Source organism: Ambystoma mexicanum, chromosome 12 (assembly GCF_040938575.1).
Source record: "Ambystoma mexicanum isolate Mex_15411 chromosome 12, UKY_AmexF1_1, whole genome shotgun sequence".
Classification (NCBI taxonomy): Eukaryota; Metazoa; Chordata; class Amphibia; order Caudata; family Ambystomatidae; genus Ambystoma; species Ambystoma mexicanum.
Genome location: NC_090936.1, coordinates 114,695,102 through 114,718,599, shown reverse-complemented (window position 1 = coordinate 114,718,599; position 23,498 = coordinate 114,695,102). Strand labels below are relative to the sequence as shown.

General features: G+C 43.9%; 1 protein-coding gene across 1 annotated transcript in view; it reads left to right on the top strand.

Moving 5' to 3' along the window:
• TTLL12 (tubulin tyrosine ligase like 12) overlaps positions 1-23,498 on the top strand; it is a 498,173-nt gene that overhangs the window by 255,859 nt on the left and 218,816 nt on the right. The window lies entirely within an intron of this gene.

The window sequence follows — 23,498 nt, the reverse complement described above, 5'->3', positions numbered from 1 at the left end:
TGGCTGAGATAACAATACAGGTGGTAGAACCTGGGAAGGACCTGGCAAGGAGGATGACTAGAATGTGTGAAGACAAACCTAGAAAAAATGAAAGTGGTGCCAAATTCGGAAAATGTAATAACTGAGCTGAATCCACTATATCCTGTAAGGAACATTTATTGCAGGGGAACATTGCAAAGGACTCCACTGTGAAAAGTCAAAAGGAAACTGGAGGGGAAGCTCTGGTGGTTAAAAAAAAAGTGCTAGAATTAAACCAGGAAAAAATGTAGGAGCAATGGGGGTAATTAAAAAGGGTACAGTGAAAACCTGAAAGTAATTTGTATTAATGCTGAGCTATAGGCAATAGAATCTATTGTATAGAAGCGCATGGATGAAGAGTAATTTTAAATTCTTAAATCAGGATTAACAGTAAAGATGAAACTTAAGAAATTGAAACAAAGAAGTGGGGGTGCTTGGACATATGTTACCTTTCTGCTGCTTTTTTGTTTAATTTTCTTAGAGTCCCACACTACTTGATGGCTCTCTGCCCCTTGAGGGATGCAAGGTGCCTTTTCAACCCCATTTGCCACTGCAAATCACTTATAACTAAACCAACAGCAACTCATTACCTGGCCAAGTGTTGGGCAGCCACCTGAGGTTCCCACTACAGTGTAACCCAATCCCCCAATTGTTGGGTGGTCACTGACCCCATTGATTTGTCTCTAAAGTTTGTTTCACTCTGTTTTTGTTGGTGTCCCCGCACCCCCAAACTGGTGACAGTGTATCATATTCATTTATTTGTCTTCTACAGTATTGCACACTTTTATTTGTTTTGCAAGGTTGCCTTTTTGGCTACTAGAAGTTGCCAAAATGACTAGCATTGTTTTGAAGTAATTCTTTAGAGACCACTGCTTTGTTGGCAGTGTTTCTCCTTTGATGGGTAAGGCATTTTGTTGGGATATCCATGATTTGATTGAAGCACAACATTTCAAATTCGATAATTGCCGAATGCGACAATGCCAAATTCGAAATGCACCCCTTCGGTCAAATAATGCTCCCTCACCTGCACACCTACTTACCTGTTGGCGACACACCTTGTTGTGTGCCACCGACTCCTCCATTCCTCTACGAAGCCAGTTCCCTTCACTTACGTGGGCGGGAACTGGCTCTGCAAAGGCTGCCTCCTTTTTTTTTTTCAACAATTCTTTTCTCAGGAGCAGGGGGACAACCGCAACCCTTGATGCCATTATTGCGAACAAGGATGCAGTGGACACCCTGGCTCCCCTTGTTTACTAGAATGGCACCGAATGGGATATTTGAACAAAATCTTAAGCGGTTTGAAATTTTCATTTAGCAGAAATTTGAACAAATATCCCATTTGTTTTTTCTTTTTAATTTGAATATATCTATGGATATCATTTTATATGTAAAAGCCTCTTCATAAGGTCTGTCAAGAGCCCAGAAAGTCAGTGGGAAGAAGACTGTGTGCTATAAATGTGCAAGTCCAGCAACAATCATTAATCTCTGAAAGTACTCGATAGTCTTTCCCAAATTAGAAAGCTTTTAAAGAGTTGGCAAAAGATTTGCTATTCTTTCAGAGGTGGCCAATGCATTTGTGGTAGTCATTGTACAAAGTAACCTGGGATTATGGAAGTATGTTTAGCGCTCAGTGTTAATGCGCTCAATCATTCCTTCATTGCCACTGCATCTATTCACATGGAACCCCCCCACCCCCCACACAAGATGCTCTGAAACAAATGCCAGATGCAATGAAGCTGTGAATGATGCATCCTGAATAGGTCACCTAATTAATTCCTCATTGCATCAAAAAATGTTCTTGTTGATGAACTGCACTCAAATGAATCCACAAATGAGAACACTCATCTATAGTAACTGTAATGTTAAGGGTACCGCTGTATCTCTTATGCCTACACATGTGTCAAGCACTTGCCTCTTCCTCAGGGCATACAAGTTTTGATGTTAGTAAAGGTGAGTTACAACAAATGGCAATTCAACTTGCGTAACTCTGTTGAGTTGCGAATCATACAGCCTATCTGCCCAATATTGATGGGCTCTGTTACAAATAGCTAATGTTCGCCCATTTGAAACACTATCTCCTCTTCAATCAAGATTTGTGCATCATATATGCCCAATGCATTTTTTTTTAATCCCCCCCCTTCCTCAAATTAGTGCTTTCAAATTCTTGCCAGTTCTATATTGTAATGTCTTCTCCATTTGAAGCCTTAAATTATAATTCCAGCTTGATGACTGGTAAAGAGCTCCTATATTCCGAAAGCCTGGAAACAGTGTTGAGGCTTTCTGAATACAGGAGCTTTTTTGATCCGTTATCAAGCTTTGTAACACAGCCTATTAATGTGTAGATGGGTTGTACAGTTCAGAACTCAGCCCAGAGTTAAACATTTTGGATGATTAATTGTGATTCACTTTTACTAACATCACAAATTGTATGCCCTGAGGAAAAGCCAAGTGCTTGAAACATGTGTAGGCATAAGATACAGTGATTCCAATTAGTTACAATAAGAGTGTACTCATTTGTGGGTTCATTGAGTGCATTCATTTGATAACAATTATAAGATTACATTTTTTCTATGCAACAGGGTATTGGGTAACATATTCAAGACTCAGCATCAGTATTCACAGCATCATTGCACGTAGAAGTCAACGGGACACAGTGTGAAAAAGGCTGCATTCCTTGTGGAAAAAGGTTCACCTGTGCAGAATGTTTCAGCAGTTAGTGTTCCAATCCTCCTATGATGGCAGACCAGAGGGAGGTTCCAGATGAGGAAGCCGCCTCGCAAGAGCTCCAGATGGATCGGAGATGAATTCTGTAGTCCAATCAAATGCAGGTGCATTGCACAGTTCCAGGGAAAGTCCAGAGATTATATTCTCCAGAAACCCCTGCAGGCAGCAATTGTCGTCTGTTGCAAATGGCACCTGTAGATGACTGGGAGGACCTATTATTCAAGAGTCTGACAGGTCTGAGCCATCGGCACAGGAAGTGGGTGTCTGGTTTCTGGAGTTAACACTCACCACAGTTGTTTGGTTCCTATGACATCCACAGGTCAGTAGTGGGAATCCAATGACTCGGCTGGTGCCAGGAGACCACACAGAAGGATTTGTCCTTGCACCCACACCTGAGAGCCAGCAACCTCAATCTATGTGATTGCAGGTTCAGTGGTAAGCTACTGCCTGTTGCCTCACCGAATTAGGTAAGGGTCATGGAACCAGAGTCTTTGCGATTTGTCACCAAATCAGATACAGCTATCATGGATGAGTACAGGGTCATCTGTAGCCACGGGCTCCTGCTTCTGGGACACGTGATAAATCCATGTCCAGGGGCTTCGTGATAACTGGGCCTTCAGACAGGTGGGATGATCGCTGCCAGGCCAGAAGGAAGGTCTCCTGCAGACTGTCCCTAAATGAACTGTGTGAGGACATAGCCTTATAGCAGCTATTGACGAATCGCAATTGTGTATTGTTTTAACATTCTAAGTTAACTATCCACACAGGCTGCAGTGTTTGATCCTTTGACACTGAGGCTGTCCAGTGCCTTGTAAATTGCAAAAGATTAAAGAGATAGATCCAATTGTCTTTATTTAGTAAACATTCTTTTGCCAGATGTCTTTATATGTACTTCCTCAATGTATTCAAGTTGGATACATGTATTACTTTCATCCCCTCTGTTTTAATGTCCTTATTGTGGGGTTCCTTCTGATTTGAATTCAATACAATGTGTTGGTGGTTCTTTGAACATCAATTAAATCAGTGCACTGTAAGTTTTTTAAATGAAGTTTGTCTTAATCAGAAGTTCACACCCTCCAATGTAGAGATGCAAATCCAAAAAATCTATTTGTGAAGAACTGTGTTGTAGGGTACATTTGAGGTAAGTCATTGGTATTGAGGTGCTGATGATCATTTTCAAGTTGTTATGTTCCATTCCATATGATAATTATGTCATCAATATACCGTTCCCAATATACAATGTTGTCTGTTGTGAAGGCCGGATGTTGCCAGGCTTGTTCTGTTTCGTAGTGACCCATATATACATTTGCATACGATGGTGCAAATTTGGCACGGATGGCCATTCCTTGCTGTTGACGATACTGATTTTGAAAAATGAAAATATTGTTATGCAATCTGAAGTTGAGCATTTCTAAAAGCATCAGATTGTGTTAATGGAAAGAGACTGATCGTGTTTTGAGAAAGTAATATATTGTCTACACCCTTCTTGTGTACAATACTTGTATATAATGCAGTCACATCTGAGGTTACCAGTCTGTAATTTGACTCCCATGTGTCTAGTTCAACTGTTAGATCATGTGTTTTGTATCTTGTATGAATGATAAAAGTCCTGCAGCTAAGGGTTGTAAATGCCTGTCTATGTATTCAGAAATCGGTTCTGTCAATGATCCTATGCTGTTAATGATTGGTCTGCAGGAGGGTAAAGTTTGATGGGGTTTATGAATTTTAGGGATGAAATAGATTGTAGCTTTGATTGGGTACGGAGTATTCATGAAATCACATTCTTCTATAATAAGACCAATTTCTTGCCAGTGGGTGCTCATCTTCCAATTCTTAGTTTCGATAGGGGGTTCATAGATCCTTTTTCATAGCATAGTTCGTTGAGATGTTCAAATGCCATTTTGACATCTAAAGTATTTAATAGAACAATGTTCCCTCCTTTGTCGTCTACTTTTACTGTTATTGCTGAACTGCAGGTCTGCTAAAGCTTTTTTATGTTGTAACGTAAGATTTTGATCGATTTTTGGTTTGCATCCCTGCAGATGTTCTTTTCCTCTATCTTGTTGTACTGCTTTGAAAAACATGTCTGACAGTCTGCTGCTAAATTGGGTATTCACATTGATTTTTGTCTTAATTGGTTATCTTTGGAAAGATCTGTAACGATGTTGAGATCAGATGTGAACATGTGGATATTATGAGTATAGCAAAGTTGTTGTATCATCTACATGTTCTTCTGTTAGTTCCGAGGGTATATCTGTAGTCGGTTTCCTTTTGTTGAGTGATATGTTGGAAAAATATTTCTTCAGTTTAAGATTGCAACAAAACTTAAAATGATCCTTGTTGATAGTGAAGTATTCTAATGTTTGTCGGGCAAAACAATACAGCTTTGTTCAAAGCTGTAGACCATGCCGGTGAGAGTTCCGTATTTGTGAGATTGACTACTAAATTCTCCTGTTGAGAGATGTTTCTTGATCGAGTTTGCATGCCTTCTATTCTTAGATCTTAGATTCGTAGACTGTCCCTACATGGTGGCTGAAGAAGCAGAGCTTTGCCTTTGGAGTCCTGGGTGTGCTTGGGATGCTGGTGCAGTTTGTCCCCTTCTTCCAGTAGCAGGCCTTCAGGTTTGCTCCAGCGGCAGGAAGAGGTGAGTGGGGAAAGGGCGTCTTTTATCCCCACACGGATGGCTGAGGGACAAAATAGTCTTCTATCACATGCGTTAAGAGCACCAGGGGCCATGGGTTGCCGCACCCCCCATCTTTGTTATCGGTGCACTAGCAGCCAGTTGGTGGAAACTTGTAAAAAGGCCAGTGCTCGTGGTGCCTATTGTGTGTATCCAGAGAGAATTGTTATAGTTTCCACTCATTTGGCGCGTGTGCAATTTCTTATGCTGGGATTTACCCCATTGTGTTTTGCTGCGTTTGAAAAATGTAGTTCCACAAGGTTTGTGATTTTCATTTTTTCCAATCTTTTATTGTCTCGAATTCATCAATTGATATAACAGGTGGTGCCGACACGTGTTTAGAGCGAACAGGTCTTTTTCTAGGCTACCGTTCATAATTTTTAATAACAATGGATTCGATACATATTTGGTGCCAATGTGGTCCCAAGATCGGGCATTCTCCATTCGTGATTGGGTGTATATCATGTGACATTTGTGTTTGGACATATATGTGGGTGATTTAATTCCCAGTGATCGTGATATATAGTGATTTGCAGATTGGTTCATACATTGTGCAGTCAAAAACAATTATCAATAGACAGTATTGAGTACATGTTAAGGGAGAGAAAAGAAGAGATTTCCGTAAGTTTGGTTGGCAATGGTTGTAATTGGTTTAGAGTATTTGGTAATGATTGACTCATTTGCAAGGGATCTCACCTGGTAGGTAAGATAGAGGGATTGTCCTGGTTCCTGCTTGTTGCAGGTAGATCAGTTACTGGGTAGTGGTAATAGCAAGGGCTCAGTCCGCCCACTGCCTGGTTTAGCAGAGGTCAATACCTACAAATAACGAATTAAGGTAAAGTAGTGTGAATATTTTGTGCCCAAGGGCTGAGCTACTAGGAATAGTTAAGACATGATTCCGTGGTTCAGTTCATGTGTGGTATCAGTTGTTTCCATTGTGCGGTCCCGACGGTGGGGATGTGCCCAGTTGGGTTTCAGTTTTCAAGGTGATTATCATAATTAGGGCACTGGTGCCCTGGGACCCTTCCCTCACTTGCCTGGAGCGGCTTCCGTGGGAAGGGTCTTGGTGCTTATTGTACCGAGGATGCATATAGTATACTTAGTGCTGACCCATATTGTGATGGCCGGGATCGAGATCTGTGCCGTGTTGGGCTTTGTTTGAGTGTGCTCTGACCATGGGAGCGCCGGTGCGTGGATACATATATTACGCATAAGGCGTTTTTACACAGTGCCTGTTCTATTAATTGCCGGTTAGCCAGATGGCGTTTCAGTTGAACATTAATAAGTAAAGGCATTGGTGCCCGGTGTCCTTTCCTACAAGGTGCCCCAGGAGGTGGCAAGTGTAGGAAGGGTCGCAAGTGCTTTTAGCAGTGCGGGTTTGTATTTAGTCAAGTTGGTGGAGGGAGGTGCCGTGGGTGTCTGGATCTATACCCACCCACTGTCTCTTTAGCTAATTGAGAGGTAGCCACTGTAGCTTGACAAGGCTCCCACTGCGTTAGAAGTGACAACAAGGTTACAAATAGGTGGTGACTGAGTTGCGTGGAGCACCTGCATTTAAATCAAAGTGAAGCTAAATTGAACAAAAGGTGCCGTGCGCGAGCTAGGGGAGCATGTTACCTCTCGTGTTGTATCTTTCTGTCTCCGGGTTCAGGTACAACTAGTGAGTGTAAATACTTGCATTATATGGTTTGTCAAACTAGTGTCCATTGGTCCGTGGCCGGCAACCCTATTGGTTGTTGGGCGGTGTCTTCCGATTGGTTGCTAACAGCGCTGAATGCGGCTGTGGCGTCCTGGTGCGCATTGGGCAGAATTGGGCTAAATGAACCTAACTATTGGTGGGGGTTCCTGTAAGGCAATCATGCTATAGCTGTGCTCTGCGACCTGGCACCATTGTGCCAGTGATTACATATATTTGAAATTACAGTAATCTGATGCAGGCATGTATTGGTTCATTCAGTATGTATGGATGCGCATTATGCGTGGCATTGGTCAGTTTAGTCTTAGTCCTTATGGGTGACACCGCGTTGGATTGTGTGCTGGGCTGCGGTATGGGGACAGTGCTCCCTGTGATAAAATCAAATCAAGGTCATGGGCTGCACCCAAGGGCAGGTGTTCCTGGTTCATTCAGGGTCTCCTAGGGTTGCAGTACTAAGCTGCACATTGTCGTATGTCTGCCCTGCCAGGGGCGTGAAGCTGTTCTCATGGTGCCAAATTGGCGTCTTGGTGTCAGTTGGGTCACCAAGATTGTACTAGTTCGTCCATGTAGGGGTCCAATGGAAATGTCAGGTAATGGGGGTCCTGGGAGATAGTGCCCAGAAAGGTGGTCCAATGGCTGGATTACTACCTTTGCTCTGGTTGTGTAGTGGGGTTAGCATAAATCAGGTAACAGTTACATTTTACAAGAAGACATTGAGCTCATGCTCGGTATTCAGACCGAGCTCCATATTCCTTGTTTTACAAATGAGTCTAGCTTCATTTTGCCGTAGTCTCAGGGCTCGATTTCCTCCTCCTTGAGTTTGGCTTGATTGTCTCGAGACCAACAAATCTGATATTTTTCTGGTTGTCCATTTGATGTTTCTCTTGCCAGTGGATATCTTGCTTCAGTGGTTTTCAGGGAATGTAGGTGTTCCCTTATCCTTGTCCTTAGTTCCCGTATAGTGCTGCCTATATATTTCAGTCCACATATGCATATTACATAAATAACAAATTTAGTACGACAGTTGATGAATTGTTCAATCTTTTTTCCTAAAGATTATCAAAGTGCACTCTATCGGTTGTGGTGGCTTGGGGACACATTGTGCAGGTTCCGCATTTATGGAATCCAGACCAGTATGTTGGGTCAGCCAGTTCTCACCTGGTCCTATCTGGGGTTCCATGAATGAGGGACTGAGCATGCTCTTAAGTGTTGGCGCTCTGCAGTAGGTCATTTTCGGTTTCTCGGATAGCCAATCCTTTATATCTTGATCTACTCCTAGGATATGCCAATGTCTAGTGAGTATCTTCTGAATCTTTGAGCTAACCCTGGTTATTTTGTTATAAATCTGATGTCATTAATCTGTTCTGTGGTGTTCCCCCTTTGTTTTGTCTGGGTACGCTCCCACAGATTTTTTAGATTAAACCTGATGGGAAGAAAAGTGGAGGTCATACCAAAGAATCCAGCATAAAAATAAGACTTTACACCCAACACTCCTACACTCCTACCCCCGGCCCTAATGCGTTTTTTTTTTCTTCAGAGTCAATAAATCCATCCTGAAATAGGCTGCAGTAACGTGCAAGAAAATGCTTTTTGGTTTAGGTAGACCAGATGTCAAACCAAGCGTACCAGTTTTGTAAATAGGGCCAGCATTTAGCAGGAGAGTTACTCAGTGCCACAGAGGAGCAGTTCCTGAAGTTCTATTGGAGGACTATCTCAATAGTTGGTGGAGATGAAGAAGAGGCCCAGAGATTAATAAAGAAGGGAAGAAAATGCTCTCTAGCAGTCCTGGAGGAACGGGGCATTACTCTGGGACCCGGTTATCAGTTCTGCAGGATGCAGTTGGCGCTTTCAAGTGTCGGCTGCTGTTCACCAACCATCGAGGGTTTCAGCAACGGTGTTCAAAAAGATTTTATTTTTGCAACTTTCTGTAGTTTCCCATGGAACCCTATTCTTTTTGCTCTGTTTTTGATCCTATCCTGACTTTTGAAGTAAAGCCTTCAGCTTCCCTTGCCTCTTGTTCACATGTTATGGGGAAACAAAGTCTTTCAGACGATCAGTACTGGGACACATTGTTTCCCTTTTGGATTCTTGTACTTTTAACATTGCACAGCATCTTAAAATACAGTGTAAGGGGGATACACTTGTATCACCCTAGCTTTTTACACAGGCCTTGCCAGAAGATTGTCATTTGTTCTTTGGCTATTTTGCAGTTTGGCCTGCCTGCCCTCTCACGTCAGGAAAGTCCTTATAAGGAAAGCTGCAGTGTCTGTGTGTCTGTGTGTCTGTGTTGCCCACATCCGTGGTGCTAGAGTGTGCTTTTGTGGAGATGTGAAACCGATAGTTGTCCTTGATTGAACAACTACTGGCTGTTTGAATGGTGTTGACACATACCATTCGTGAGCTTGGGCTTGCTTCCACCTTAAATAGTGGCTAAAAGGAGAACCTCTACAGCCATTCTTCAGATCTACGTTGGAGCCAAGAATCCTTCGAAGAAGAGCAGCTGGAACACTCATTCCTCCATCCACTGAAGTGCCCAAAGGAGGCCTACATTGTTGGATTCTGAATTCCTTTACCAACAGGGGTTGCATCTTGCATTACCAGCCGACGCAGGTTTGCAAATTCTTCCAAACTCCTGGGCACCTCTACCGTTGGATCCAGTTAGAAGATTGAGCCCCTAGTGACCCCCAGACGATCCATGAAGGCATCTGGGCAAATCCGGCATAAGTGGGGGTAAGTAAGCATCAGTGTGCCCCCCCAGTTCTCCATAGGAAGACATTGGGGGGAAAAGTTCCATTGTTTTATCACCATTCCACTCACCTTTGGTCATCAAACCTGGATCGGCTTTCCTGCCCCTGGGTTAGCCTTGAGTCTGGAAGAAAGGAGAACACAACTTTTTGCTAAGTTCTTGTAGAACTTTTAAAAGAGCTTGAAACTAATCATCACACAAGCCCATTGCATCCTTTCGAGGCAAACTCAACTGGTGAGAAACGTCCTTTGTGGGCACCCCCAAGCAGCCTTGAATATACCAAATGCTGAACACATTTCAGATCTTATACGCTCCACCCACTGGCTATCTGTACTACAAAGAATTGAGCTCAAACACTGTCCCTCACCCACAAGTGCCTGTCTAACCAAGCCCCCAAATACCTTGCTGACAACTTCACCCTTAACATCTCTTCCCGACCAACCAGATCAGTCCAAACTCATTGCTTAAATGTCCCTAGACATAAGCTCCAAAGAGCAGGTGGCTCAAGCTTCCCAGTGCTTGCCTCGAAACCCGAACTCCCTACCATTTGCCCTCAGAACTGAACCATCCTTCCACTGATTCAGACAAAATGCCAAATCCTAGCTGATCACCAAAGAAACCTAAGCTCACATTCATCATTCACCTGAGACACTTGTACATATATTTATAGACTTATATTGTTGTCACAACCTGCCTAACCGCTCTTCTTATAATCTTATTGTAAATACCCTACTTGCTACCTTTGTGCTGAACATCCCGAACCACAACAGATTGCACAAACTGTGAATAACATGTACCACAAGAACCATGCATATGTAACATTCATACCATACTACAACCCTGTATATATTACCTGCTACCTTGTAACCTTGTCTAACCTGTATATATTTTATGCTACCTGTAACTATGTCAAGCGCCCAGTTGCCCCAGAGCCAGGCCGCGCTGTACAAAACAATAAACTAAACAAGGCCCCATTAATCTTTGTGCTTGGACTTCTGAAGATGGGATATTGTTCTTGTCATAGGTTAGATGCAGTAACATATGGGAAACAATCTGCTTTGCTTGATTAAGTTATCTGATATTTGTAAGTGAACCTTTGGTTACTGTATATATATTTTTAGAGTATTGAGTGATACTACCAGTTAGATTAATTTTCCAATGTGTTCATAAGGCCTAAAATAAATGCCTACATTTGTAGAATTGACTTCCTTCATTGTATTAATGTGCCATACTGTGTGGTCTCATTGAAGGCCCCTGACCCCATTCTCACTCACCTGAGACATAAGCCTTGACCGATCATCCAGCTACCTTGATTGGGTTTTAGCTAACCCCTCCGAGCTCCCTGTTCGTAACTAGGATGGCCTCTTAAAATCTGTCCACAAGTCCAGAATCTAGAAATCCATCTTAATAGACAGCATGATGATTATGCAGACAGGACCCCCGGCTCTTTGGTAGAATGATTATCTGAGATTTGGAGATTCTCAGGCCAGGGTTCGGAGCCAGAGGAGCAGACAGAGTTGGCTGTGGTCTGCTTGGCGAGACTTTGCAGAGGGCTCACTGGAGAAAAGGCAGTCACGGAAGATGAACCAGGAAAGCAAGTTCAGCAGTGTTTTTGCAGATTTCAGGACAGTCCATTCTCTGGAGCCTTCCAGGCGAGGGGAGATGGAACCAGAGGGCTTGCCTGAGTTCCTGCGGAGTCTGTGGTCAATTCGGCTTCGAGAGTCTTTAGGGTCCTGGTAGCGAAGGGACACCCTCTTCTGTGCCCACTAATGCAGTCACGATCAGGAACTACAGGGAGACTAGGACTTCAAGCAGGATTGTCCACATCAGAGGAAAGGATCTCTACGTGGGCTCCTTCTGGTCTTCCTTTGGAGGTAGAGCTTTACAGTCTTGATTCAGTGCAGTGTCAAAGGATGATGGCTGAGAGCTGCAAAACGTCCTCGAGTAGCAGGCCTTTAGGGTATAGGTTCAAAGTTCCAGTTGTAGACCAGGCGAGTGGGCATGGTTGGTCTGCTTTTATCCCCCTCATAAACCATTCAGTGAACACTGCATCCAATCAAACACCAGGCTTAATTTAAACGGAAGGTTCGTTATTAATGGCCAACCATTCCTCCGAGCATACCCATGCACAGAGGAGGAAATTCACTTTGTCCTAAACGGCTATCCTCATATGCCAGTTGTTCAAATATGCTTTTTGCTGCTTTCCGCCATATACTTCAACGGGACACCATATCAATTTTTTTGCTTGCTGACCTGACTCTTTGGAGGTAAGTAAAGCCCTCAGTTTACCTTCCCTTGCTTTTTGCTCACTTTTATGGGAGTACTAATCAGTCCCTAAGACTGTTAGTACTGGAGGGCTGTGTCTCCCTTAGTGGTTTTCTTGTATTTTTAAAGCTGCACACCTTAAAATCAAGTGTGGTTAGCATTCTTTGTCTCCTTATAATTAGTTCTGTTGTAGCTATTTGGTTGCAATTACAATACGTTCAAGATGGGTCAGTGGCAATAGATGTTTATCTACCGTGTTTTTGAGATTTTACTTATGCACTTTTGCATTGGAGTGCATAATGCCATAAACAGTACCATATACTCTAAAATGGCAGTGCCACAAGATTTTGCCTGTCCTCATGGTCTCTTTCGGGCCTCTGGTGCTCAATTGTCGTATATGGAAAAAGGCAGTGGCAGTCTGTGTGTGGCCGGATGCGAGGGCTAGATCGGCCTGGACCTAATCCACATCCGAGCTACCAAGTGTCTGTTGCTGGACAGAATATGTGGCTGGGAGCTGTCAATTATGGGCGCAGCCATTGCCAGTTTGAATGGTGCAGATCCTTCCTTTTGGTGGACCTGATGGTGACTCCAGTCCAAATCCTGCATAATTGGACTCCTCCAGGAGCCATTCTTGAGATAATCATTGGAGCCAAAACTGCGTACGAAAAATAGCATTGTCTGAGCCATCCAGTGGACTACCAACTCTCTCCTAGGCCACCTCGCTGCAGCTTTCGCCGTTCCGAGTGCATCATTTAAACTTCATGGATCTCCAGCTTGTTTAACAAGAGGCCTCCTCCTTCGGTTTCAATCTTTCCTGACTGAAAAGTCATGTAGGGCCTGCTCGTTTGTGTGCACCATGAAGATCACCTGTGGCCACCTGGCCGTGGTGACTCCCGCCAAATCCAGTCTTTTTGTCCTGGAGTTCTCCTGAGGTGGAAGCCTGTGTTAGGGAGATGTATCCGTTTTATGCTTAATCCCCTCTCCTAGTGGGATCCTGAGCACTTTTTGCTGGACCTCTGGAATCTTTTCTTGCTCTCCTGAATGAGGGGAGCCTTTCCCCCTCATTCATTCTTATTTGCTCTAACCACGGGAGCGCTGTTCGTTGTTTTACCTTATTTTATGGAGTCTTGCGTTCCTCCATATCTCTTAAAGGACTCTGTTTAACTTTTGCAGCACACAGCACAAAGCACCCTATGTGCAGTGTTGTTGTGGACCCTTTTGGGTTCTTCCTTTATATTTATCCCCCCCCCTAAGAACTACTGTTCTTAAGGGAAGAGGGACACTTTGTATCCTTCCTAAAACTTTAACTTATGGGAGATTAGCACACACCACCGTATGTGGAGTGTTAAGGGGATTCCCAGTATCCCCCCTTCTCTCTGCTCCTGTGACTTTGGTCGCATTGACAACCCTCTGGTTATGGCTGGTGGCAGTGGACTTGTTCTACCAACTTTTGTGCTATTTTCTACTGCAGACTGTATTCAAAGTCTCGGTTATGCACAAAAGTGTCACTTATGTTCTAATATGGTGGCTCCTTACTTTTTTCACCATTTTGTGTGGTTGTCCTTTTGTTAGCCCTTCTACCATTCTGTGAGGGGGAGATCTGTGTGTGAGTTTTGCCTTTGGCGGGAACCCTTTGTGTCCCTGCCTAGACTCCAGTGTATCTGTGAAGACAGGAAGCAGGGGAGGAGTTTGACACTCCCCTTTCTCTGCTGATGTGCCTGAATTTAACCACTTCCCACTGGGGGGGGGCTGGCTATCCTGAATGGATAGACACCCACCCCTTTCTGTAAACTGCAGGGAGAGTTGGCAGAAGAGTGAATGGGAAATCCTAATAAAAGGCGAGGTTCCTGAGGCAAAAAGCAAGCCTGGGCCAGTAGAAATGTAGTGAGTCTCTCTTTGGTTTGCTTGATACTGAAGTGACCAGCTAGAGGGACCTGATGGGCCAATTGCAGGAATTTGGACCTTACTTTCGGAGGTACCACCACTCTCCTGGGGTCTCCCTGGAGTAGATTCCATAGTTGCACTTTAGAGGAGGTCATCCTCCGAGTAGAGCCTATGCTTCCCAGGATCTTGCCGTTCACTCTGGGAAGCTGCCTGCTTACTCAGACCTTCAAGAGAGGGATCCTCTTTAGTAGGAGACAAAGTCTGTCCTAGAGGGTCCACCTTCTGTATTCAAAGTCTACAGCTCAGGATGGTCTCTGGGATCCAGATCCTCTAGACCGGGTTGAATCTCCTCCACTTCAGATTCTTCAGTAAGTGAATCTTTGCGTGATTCTGTTTCTAGGGAGGATAGCTTAGCGGCAACGTGCACTCCTTGGAAGCAAGACTACACGAAGCAACACATGTTCTATCCCTGGGTCGCTGCTTAGAAACCTCTGGGTGTTGAAGCGCGTTATAAATAAGCAACTAAGACAACAAAAAACAATTACGCAACAAAAAGAAAATGAACAATTCCTGTAACAGCACCTCGATGCCCACGGGCTGTGTGAGCGCTTTAAAAATGCAAAATAAATAAATAAGTACCATCTCAGCTGGTATTGGGGGTCACAGGAGTGACCTAGTGTTTCTTTCACAGGAAGTCTCTTCTTGCAGGAAGGTTTTGGCTTGAGGCCATACTTTCCTTTTGAGACTCGATTTCTCCTTGGTCTCAGTGTTGAGGTCTCTCAAGGTTGCCTCCCTTGCTTTTCTGGTCAGCTCCCTTCTCCTTGGAAGAGGGCTTTGGTGTGCTGGAAACTGCATCCAGAGCCTTCAAGTCGTTGCCTAACCGTACCCTCCCAGGCCCTTCAGACTGAACACTTAGTGATTCTTAGTCATATCATTGCATTCATTTTAGTGAGTGTTTGTATTTGGCTCCCTATTGGTACTTTTCGAGATGCTATTAACCTCATACATCCACTACTGATCTAAACCTTACCTACTGTCTGACTGCTCACCTTCCAGACATATCATACGGGCAAACTACACCATGTATACCGTCACTACTATCTGCCTAGGCTTATTGGTATCACTCTTTGGCAGTAACTTACCTGCTGTATTTGCAGACATTAACCTAAAAGCTGAGATACACACCTAGGAGTCGTGGGACATCAAGCCTATTATCACGCTCGCCACTACATTGATTAAACCAAGGCCCCTTTCTAACGGGGTTAAACCAACCAAATTCCTTCCACCGCTTAAGCCATTTAGGGACAACCCTAAATCTCCTCTGCAGTCAATAACTATAAAACCTACCAAATTCCTGCCTCAACTAAATATTGGAGTCCATAATCTGAATCATGTGAGGACCCACCACATTGAGGCGCTTTGCACCTTAACTTCTAACCAATGGATTCATCGATTTGCCACAAGACCGACTCCCAACCAACCCTGTCCTACCAAGGTAAGCAATCACAGGCTTGATCTAGACTGAACAACCGCTACCTACCATTCCCTATCACAATGACGAGGTTAATTTAAATAATGGCTTCAAGAAGAAATTCAAACCTAAATCCAACAGAATTAACAATAACCTGCCTAGTCAGAACAATTTAATTCCAAGCCCCCTAACCATCCGACAACAAGCACCCACATATCAAAGGTGCTCTTATCAATGTGAGATCCATGGTAGCCCATGCAGTAGATATTGCCGACTTGATCACCACTAAACAACTAGACTTCCTAGCAATAACAGAGACATGGTTCCATGCATCTGCAGGACCTTGCCTCATTCTTGCCATTCCAGACAACTATACTATATTGAAGTCAGATGGAGAAACGTCTCGAGGTGGAGGCATTGCATTAATTGCTAAATCCAGTTTGGGACTTAGTATCTCAACACATCCTCCATTCACTTCAGGAGAACTCCTGCCAGTTAAACTGCTACTCTCAATTTCGCGCACTATAACTATGCATCTGCTTTATAGACCACCTGGCCCCATTGGCTCGCTCGAGGAAGACCTAAAAGCTCTACTAGCGCCCAACACTAAACCCAGATCCCAAATTATAGTACTTGGAGACTTTAATCCTGGTCTCAATGACCCAAATGATCAGCATGCTCAGGCACTCGCTAATACAATAGCGGAACTAGGCTTCACTCGGCGTCAATATGCCTAAACACTCCAAAGGCAGAACCTTACATTGTGTGGCTGACCTTAATTGTGAGACCTTGATAACGGCCTTTGAAGCTTACACTTTGACAGATCATCACCTACTAGCCTTCACTATCCAAGATAGCCTTCCACCTATTAGGACTAACCTTTTGGCGCCCCCTCTTCTCACCAGAAATAAACGTAATATAACAGTGGATAACCTTCCACTTCTCCATCCTATCATGAATCCTCTGCCTGCTAGTTTAGACCCTGTAGCCTTAGTAGACTTATAAAACGCTACAATCACCCAAACCATAGATTCTATTGCACCTTAAAAAATGTGCATAAGTAAACCGAGAGCGCACCTTAACTCGTGGTTTACCTCAAAGCCCTTTGGGCTGAAAAAAAGGAAAGCTGAAACACTTTGGCAGAACCACCCCACAGCTCTAAACAAAGAATATTTTAAAAATGTCAGCAAATTACAAATTGGAGATTATCCAAACTAAACATGAGAAATACAATGAGAGGATTAGCAAAGCGAGCTTGAGTACAAGAGAACTCTTTGTTATCCTAAGAGAACTGGAATCCCCTATTCCGATAACTGACACTTGTATCAAGGACAAGCCTTGGTGCACTAATATTCAAAATGCTTTGTCCAACAAAATCTCTCTTCTACAGGAAAAAAATAGAAGCCAAAAATTAAACCTTCCACATCCTAGTACTCCACACATAGCCCAGCTAGACTTGACTAAACCACCTAACCCATTCAAATTTGCCCACTTCACTAGCCAGGAAGTAGAGGACATCGGTTCATAGTGATAATTTCGACAACAAAAATGTCGAAAGTCAAAATTTCGAAAAAAAAGTCGACTTTTTTTTCAATGCATTTTTTTTCGAAATGGGGGGGTTCCCCCCGAACCCCCCCTTTTTTTTTTAATGTTTCCCTTTTTTTTAACTCCCGAACCCCTAAAATAAATATATAATTAAAAAAACGAAAGTCGACATTTTTTTGTCGACATTTTTGTCTGTCGACATTTTTTTTTCCAAATTATGACTGCCCACCGAGGACATCATCGCTTCCCCTAAACCTTTTAGATGTCAGGGAGACATAAGCCCGGCTATAATAATTAAAGAAGCAGATAGGGACATAGCCCCGTTCGTCACCAAGCTAATCAATTCATTTAAAACGTGCACTGTCCCTACCAACCTTAAGGGCGCGTGGGTCCTCCCGCTCTTAAACCCACTTTGGACCCGAATATCCAACAAATTACAGACCGATAACGGTCCCTTTTCTGTTTAAAGATTCAGGCTTAACTAGAGACCAACAATCTTCTATGGCTCCGGCAGTCTGGCTTCAGACCAAAACATGGCACGGAAACGGCCTTGATCGATTTGAAAAACCAAATGGATGAGCTAAAGGACAAAGGGAAGCTGGTTATCCTACTATTATTAGACCTCTCTGCAGCCTTTGATTTGGTGGATCACAAAGTGCTTTGTAAATACCGGTCTACAGCTGCCGACTTCTCCCCAGAGGCGACGGCCTGGATTCAATTATTCCTGGATAATCTGTTTTACGTTTTCTCTCCTTCAGCATCAGCGGAACCAATACCTATAACATGCGGAGTACTGCAAGGCTTCTGTGCATCACCCGCAATGTGCAATATTAACATGAAGCCTCTGTTCGATGACCTGGACAATCCGGGTGTCCTCTACACCAACTATGCATATGACACCCAGATCCTCATACCGATGTCTGGTGATTATGACTGACGTATCCTTGGTGAACAAAATGTATCTCATACAGACATGCATGGCCTCTCATGGCCTCTGTCTGAATGATGAAAAAACAGAGCTTTTGCTCCTGGGAGCACCAGCTAGACTAAGAAAACTAAATAATCTGTTTCAATCATTTAACATTTACTGGTTAGATATCAAAGTTGCAAATGAGGTAAAAACTGTAGGTTTCTACCTCGACTCTGCCTTGAACTTACACAGGCAAGTTAATGCCACCGCTTTGGCGACAGCATATAGGTGCAAAATAATCCACACTTGCAAATCATTCTTATCCACAGCCTACTGCATTACCTTAGCTAGAGCGTGAATTCTCTCAACTAGATTATTGCAGCGCACCGTATCTGGGCTCAAGTAAACCTAATATTAATAAACTTCACATACTACAGAACAATGCTTTAAGAACCGCATTAAGTATTCCAAGAAGACAACATATCTCGGAGGCCAGGCGTAACAGTAAATGGCTTCCAGTTAAGGATAGGATTCAGTTCAAATTGGCAACTCTTACCTATAAAAGCCTAATCAGCACAGCTTCCCCCTAAATACTTTATGGATAAATTTGCCAAAAATACATCAACATAACCTACCAGGACTTTGTACTCTTTCTGTTTGAAAGTCCCTAAATGTAAGCTTTAAAAAGTAGGAGATAGCAGTTTTCCTGTCATGGCAGCTCAGCGGTGGAACTTTCTTCCCTCTACCCTAAGGGCTGACCCTTCTTTCTACAGTTTTACAAAGCAAAAAACTGGCTCCTCACACGAGATCCATAACGCTTAGAAGTCTGTCATTATTATCTTCACCTAATTTAATATATTCTCTGCACAAACGTGTAACTTGTGATGTATCTTCCTCTGTATAATATTGTTACATTTTTGTTGTACATAATTATCTTGCAATTGTTCACCCTGTACTGTCTTTATGCCCTGTAACATGTATTCTAAACAACTTGTAACATGCCCAGATACCTTCAGGCTTGGCGCGCTATAGAAGTAAACAAGCAAACATTGGTAGCTGGCAGTATGGTATGCATTTGGACTAGACCTCCTGCTAACTTGGTAAGCCTTTTGGGTGCCTTAGCCACATCCTCAGGGTGAAAGAAATGTTATACAACAGTTATGCTGGCCCCAGTGTGTCTAGTGGCAGACGTGTCCTGATCATTGATGAGCACACAGTCTTTATAATACTCTTTTGTATCAGGAATAAAATTGTAGACCTCTATATTCTATTCTCACAGTCTCAAGGACACTAAAACTCTGATTTGAACTTCAATGGACTCTTCAGCATGAGTGTGAAAGCTAGCGCCTGTCATAGGAACTTAGGAACTTCTCCCTTATGGGTGAAGGGTAAGGAGACAGATGGGATCCCTGAAGGTTTAGCCTTTCATCTGGGATCCCCTTTCACATGGTCACCAGACCCACAAACCCCACATTTCCCAAAAGATCTTTGGAACAGGGGTTTCTGATAAACACTTTCTGGTTTGGATCCAGAGGTTTTTCACTAGCCCTCAGATTTTTGTGGGAATTTACCCTTGTGATTTTTGTGGGCCTCTTTTGGTGGGGGATTTGTGGAATGATCTTTTCTATCCTCCTTATGCTTCTTACGCTGCTCTCTTGTGAGGACCCCTCCTCTTTCTTGTGAGGAACCCCAGAATCCTTGTGATTAGCCATGTTGACTACCCACAAGTCAGCAGCCAGTGATAACTTTAGGGTTACGTTATTTAGAGTCAGCAAGGTCTCCGCTCTGGGGAAGAAGCATCAAACATGCTTTCTATTTATTTTTTTACTTATGTTTACTTGTTCTAACATGGCAAGACATATTATACCATCACAGGTGCTCACCTTGTGGCCCTTAATCCACCTATCTACGTTTTTCAGGTTTTCGCACAACAAGGTTGTCCACATGACTCCATACGTCGTCTTGTGGTCCCTAAACCCTTTCAGGTATTGGGAAGGGGTCTTCCCAACCTGGCCGAGAGCAGTCTTTACCAACTGGAAATCTTCTTTCAGCACAATTCAAATCCATCACAGCCATTATGGGGCAGCATAGAGATAACCCATGATACAACTTCACTCTCACGTATACCTTGCACTTTACATGTAAATTCAAAAGTACCCAACCAATCCAGAATATCAGTCTTTACATCAGACACACTCGCCAAATCGTGGGGAGATGAGGCTTCCTGAACCTGGAGGCACCAGGCAAAGAGGGCTCTGAAACATATGAGTTGACTTTTTCATGTCATACTTTTGCTGCATCGCTTTCTCTCGGAGTTGCAGCTCTTAAGTTCCCTTTCCCTCATTTCTGACTTTATTTCCAGTTTTCTGAATTCAAGTTGCATTTTAAGCTTTTCAATTTCCAGAACAAGTTCTGGCGTCCTATTTGGAGCAAATAAAGGTGAGGCTAAGGGAATGGAAGGTGGTTCAACAGGCATTACTGTATCGTCCTCACTTTCTTCCTCACTTCCTGGAAGATGACTAAGTGTTAAACCTTTTCCTAAATCATCTTGTCCCATGTCAATTCCTGGAGTAGGGGGTTACAGTCCTACTCGCAACAAGTTGGTGATCCAACAAGCTCTGGATAAATTCACTTTTCTTTCCTTTACCACCAAGGCCTCTATTTTTTACTGTAAAATTAATCAGAGCCTCTGCTTTAAAGTTTTCCATTGTTAAGGGATTTAGAAGTTACAGTATAGATAACCATATTTGTGGATAGATTTTTTGGACACGGGTACAACCAAGAGTCGATGTAATAAATCACTACTCAATCCCACCAGCTGTAACACAAGTGTTTTGGGGGGGGGGGGGCAGGAGGGGTTGGGAGTCCCAATGTCTTCCTAGATGTGACTCTATAAAACTATCCCTTGGTATAGAGGCCCCAACTATTGGTAGAACTCTGTACTACCCAAAGGTTTGGCAGAATGGCAGAACAGTCAGGCTCATTTTATGAGGACGATGTAAGCTGTAGGTCAGTATAGAGAAACCAGTAAATACATTAGTCCAAAGGAACACACTTGAAGTTATAGTAAAATATACATTTAGTTTATAGACACAAGGCAAGTAAATACTATTTTAGACTAACTAACACATGATAGAACACAATAGAAGCACACAATTGTTACAGAGAAAAGACAGCTATTACCGTTCCACTGTTAATAGTGGCTTTGTTACAATAACACTTGGTTATAAAGTCACTCAGACAAGTGTCTGTTGGAAGGAAAAGGGGTTATTCAACACTAATACCAGCAATGTATATCTTACTAAGGGTTCTTTCTCATAACTGCTGTTGCAACATCCCTTCGAGAGTCCCACTTTTAATCACCAGACTGACTAACCAGGAGACTGGGTCTGTCGCTGCTGCACTGGAAAGAAGCCAAATACATTTTATTCAAAACGCTTAAGGTACTTTGGGGCTAACGGTAGTACTTACCTCAAGCTGAATAGTCACTCCAGTGTGACTGGAGTGCGATACTAGGTGTCTGGCTGTTAACCCATATCCTTTGCCCAAGCCTGACCGCTTTTGTGGTCATAGGGAGTCCTTTGCAAGGTCCCTACTAGCTTTTATTCCTCTACAGCATTTTTCTTAAAAGGAACTATGTTTCTGATGCTTGTGAATCTGCTTACAATCATATGCTGTGCATATAGTCTGACATCTAGTGGTAAACAGAGTATTGCATTTTTTTTTTTTTTGGAAGATCAAAAAGGGACGTCGACATGGGCGTGACTGTAACACTAACCCGAACATGTAGTGTACCCAAAATCCCTCTCATGTCGAGGTCCCAACAGATTGTTTTATTCTGCTTAACTAGCCGGTCCCACATATGCAGAGCACGTACGAGTTTCTATTGCTGATCCTATTCTTCGGCGGTTTTCTTACCCTTCAACTACTTCGGCTGCTAGACAAGGATACTGCCCGCCGACACTCCTTCCTTGACTGCTTGGCGACTTATTTCCACATGGCCTTGGCCCTCCAGCCCGACCTTGCAGTAGGGAGAGTTGGGCCCTGTTCTTACTGACTTCTCTCAAGAATGCCTTTTCTTTACCCCTTCTTTTCCCTTTGGTCTGGCTGCTGATTCCCCCTGCTATGGAGGGAACACCTTTTTTAAATTCGTTTCCTTGGAAAGACACCTATCGACCATGCAATCAGTGCCTCCCTCGTGATCACGACGAGCATTAAAGTCTGAAACTTTGCCTGCCTAAGACCTTGAAAGACAGGTGCATGAAATGGTGGGAGGCCTACCAATGCAGAGCGAGAGTCACTCCCCCGCCGTCGCCTTGGACTATGAGTCTGTCGGCAGCCAAGGGTCTGAGTCAGAGGCCGTTGACATAACAGTGGAACCCTTGCATTCCCCGACAAACATGCCGCTGGCAGTGCAATGGGGGAAGTCGCACCCCGGGAAAAGTACACACATGCACCACCTGCACATAAGCACACAAACCCTCAACCTTCCTTGGCGCATCTGCCGAGAAAAGCTTCTAAGCTCCGCAGGCCTGTCTAAGACTTTGCCGGGGCCTTCTGTACCTCACGGTTCTGTGCATCTGCCATCGCGGCCTTTGTACAGCGATCAATGTTCTGCTCCTGTAGGCGCTCCATCTAAATCTGCAGCCTCCGACGCGGTAGCGTCAAGACATGCCGAAACGGGTCCATTCGCCAAACGCACTGCAGCAGGACCCAGCTCCACCTGCCCAGCCCTTTTTGCCCCTCCTGATGCTTCAGGCTCCTCCGAATAGACCAGAGATGCCTTTGAAGCCTGTATGATCAAAATGGCTGAGTTTATTCATTTGTGAGGCCAGTTTGATTAGATTTTGAAACGCCATAGGGCTGTTCATTCCTGTCCTTCCCCTCTGAAGTCAGGCTCCCCTCCCCAGGTGCTCAATTTGCATCCCTGGAGGAATCCCATCCTCAGGATCTCCAGTTGGATGTCTTTATAGATGACCGCGACTGTTAGGGAGAATTCTCTGAAATTTGCCGATTCCCTTCTACCTTAGAGACCCCCAGCACTTTTTCCTCACCCTCTCGTGTATTTTTATTGTGATTTGGACTGTTTCTTTTGACTTTGTAGTCTGACAACCTCCATAGGCATAATCTTTACATTGTGTCACACAGCACCTTCAGTGCAGTGGTTTAAATACCTTCTCTTGGTGAAACTACTGTTTCCATGAGCAGTGAAGTGAAATTCTGTAGTCTGCCCTTGCTGTTTGTCCTCCAAGCCGTGCCGCCCCCCCTCCCGCCAGGGATATTACTTTACTGCTGCTGGAGTCTGCCAGGGTGGAAGCTTGCAGGTGTTTCTGGCGCAAATTGGAGTCCCTGCAGTCCGCCCTTGCTTTTTGTCCTCCAAGCCCCGCCCCACCCTGGATATTACAGCTGCTGGAGCCCGCTAGGGTGGAAGCCCGCAGGGGTGAAAGGGTGGGGGTGTTTGCTCTCCCTTGGGAGTTCGCGCCCCGCAGGGATGGATTTCCAATAGGCGCATAAGGTCTTTGCCTGCAGGACAACCCTCATGAGATGAGCTTTATCTTC